The sequence below is a fragment of the Meles meles genome, chromosome 15 (assembly GCF_922984935.1).
Source record: "Meles meles chromosome 15, mMelMel3.1 paternal haplotype, whole genome shotgun sequence".
Taxonomy (NCBI): Eukaryota; Metazoa; Chordata; class Mammalia; order Carnivora; family Mustelidae; genus Meles; species Meles meles.
In genome coordinates, this window is record NC_060080.1 from 4,864,099 (window position 1) to 4,866,970 (window position 2,872).

The 2,872-nt window shown below is 40.2% G+C and overlaps 1 non-coding gene across 1 annotated transcript; it reads left to right on the plus strand.

Moving 5' to 3' along the window:
* The first annotated feature begins 1,571 nt into the window (after positions 1 to 1,571).
* Positions 1,572 to 1,675, plus strand: LOC123926252. The gene has a single exon (XR_006815186.1). It is a non-coding gene; the product is annotated as a U6 spliceosomal RNA (small nuclear RNA).
* The last annotated feature ends 1,197 nt before the right edge of the window (positions 1,676 to 2,872 follow it).

The following is a 2,872-nucleotide window of genomic DNA, read 5'->3' on the forward strand; positions in this document are numbered from 1 at the left end:
CTTCTTTTTAGACAGAACAGAAGAAAAAAAAAAAATCACTGAGTTTTCACTTCGTGCCACTTGCTCACACCTGCCACATGTATTCCATCTCATTTCGTCCCTCCATGTTGAGATTGGTACAAACAGTCGTTTTCCACACAGAACTGAGGCACGGAATCTTGGCGATGTTGGCCAGGCACTGGCAGGGCCATGACTGGTGTCTGGTAGCCATGTTTCCTCGCCAGGCTACCTAGGGCCATTGTCCTTCATTTGGCTGATCTCCCTCTTCAGTCTAGAATCTCCCTGAGGACTGGACTCTGGTATCATATATGTTTGTGGGCCCTACAGTGCCTATTTGCAGACATGAGGGATGAAAGGGACAGAAAGGGAATGGCTGGAGATGTACTGTGCACGCCCACCATGTAATGAACTATAATCCAAGCTTCCGTGGCGAATGTCTGATGTACCATCAGAGATCTAGCAAGGAGAAGTTTAATGTCTCCATTTTTTATGGTAAATAACACTTGGGTCGTGCTAGATAGTAGGAAGGGAAAATGCACTGAAGCTCCAGTTTCTTGCTACTTACATTGATCCATTTTATGGGCTGCTCTCAAAGTTGGTTTCTTCAAGGGATGATGGACATAAATTAAATCATCTCCTTTGTCTTTTCATCTAGAATGAAGCACTCCCAGGCTAAAAGCCATAGCCGACTTTCTTTTATTTCTACATTGCTTTCATGCTTCTGAAACTTATTTACTCACCACAACTCAGGGAGACCACTATTGTTATTCTCAATTTACAAATGAGGAATCAAAAAAAAATAGAATTAAAATGTCTACTAAACCCAAACAAGGACAGGAACTTATTCTAGTACACTGGAGGTCTCAAACTCATAGTCTTAACTTGGCCTAGTACCATATTGTAATTGGACCACATGATATCTTTTTTCATAAATTTAAATCAATTAAAAGCATTTGAAAATTAGTTTACACTTTAAAAGTCCAGATGCCTGTCTTCCTGACCAAATATCATGTGATCCAGCAACATGGGGTCTTCATTTACTCATGGAACCGATTGGTTGGTATTGATCAAATCCTGACCACTATATTCTAATGTGAGCTCTCCTGCTTATCAAACTTCATCTCTAGCCCGGTTTAGCAATTCACAATATATGTCAGGCTCCTGAAGGTATTGCCTTTACCTCAAAAAGCTTCAAGAAACACCCTTCCTGTCAGTGGAAGAGGCTGTGACATGGAAACAGTTGTCTTTAAGGGATGTTGGCCTCATTTAGTCGGAATCTGTAGCCCATGTCTCTTGAGCTCTGCATTCTAACATAGATTTCAAAGATCGAGCAGGTTATTACAGGGATCTAAGGATGGTTAAACATTAAAAAATTAATTAACTATTAGAAAACCACAAAACTATTAGAAAACCAATCATTTCCATAGATTCAGAAAAACAGCTTGATAAAATTCAGCTCTCTTTCATAGAAAAAAGTCCTCAGGAGTTGAACTGCTAATCTTAGCCATTGCAATATGAAAAGAAAAAGAAAAAAAAAGCAAAGCAAAGAAGTTTTTAGGACTTAAGTAACAGTGCTCACTTTGACAGCACATAGACTAAAATTGGAACAAGACAGAGAAGATGAGCATGGCCCCTGAGAAAGGATGACATGAAAATTCACTGTTATATAATTTTTAAAAAGATTTAAGTAAGAGATAAAATTTCTCTGTAATATGTAATATATTTTGTAATGTAATATGTAATATATTTTCCATAGAAAGTGTAATATGTAATATGCAAATATAACGTGTTTTCCATAGAAAATCCAATATAATCTATACACCATTAGTACTAATGAGCAACCTCATATATTCAATTCACTTGTTCGGCAAATACAGATCCAGTGTGAGAGTGGTTACTCTTGGTACGGCAGATACAGCAGTGAGTAATACAGAAAGTCCTGCCCTTGCAGAGCTAACCTTTTAATTTAAAAATATTTACAATATGTCTCATGATGCGGTATGTTCTAGAGAACACTAAAGCACGATTGATTGTTCGAAGTCTTCTTTTAAAAGTATGTGGTGATGGAGGAAGCCCTGAGTATTAAGATGACATCTGAGTAGAGCCCTGAAGGAAGTAAGAGATCTATCGTTAGCTGGCAGAGATCATTGCAGGCTGGGGGACGAGGAGCACAACTGTTGTGAGAGGCATGGCAGGTGTGCTGACCTGTGCAAGGAATCAGTGAAGCAACATGAACCAGTGGGAATGTGATGCCAGATGAGGTTGAGGAAGTAACATAGGGCCAGATGACAGAATGCCTGTAGCTCCTTGAAAGATTTGGCTTTTATATTGAGAGACATGGGGCTCCTGAAGGGTTTGAGGCAGAGGATTGTCTTCTAGGACCCCCCTGTCTTCCCTGCTGAGATAGAGAACCGTGAGTGCAGAAGGAAGACATGGGTTAGGGAGTGACTGCAATAATCAGGGAGAGAAATGTCTGCGGCTTGGAGCAGAAGCACTGCTGGCATGGTGAGAGACCAGTAACTGCTGACAATTCTAAAGGAAGAGCTAACTGGCTTTGTAATAGACTCCGTGTCATACCTGCATTTTTAACATATAACCTTGAAGAATGGAATTTCCATTAACTAAGATCCTGGGGACAGCAGAAAGGAGTAGGTTTGGAGGAGGTGGGGAATCGGGAACTTGGTTTTGTACACATTCATTTTGAGGTATTGACTTGGTCAGTTTGGGCAGGCTTACACTGTGGTGAGAAAAGGAAATCCTTTTTTTTTTTTCAAAGATTTTATTTATTTATTTGTCAGAGAGAGAGAGGGAGAGAGAGAGAGCAAGCAAGCACAGGCAGACAGAGTGGCAGGCAGAGGCAGAGGGAGAAGCA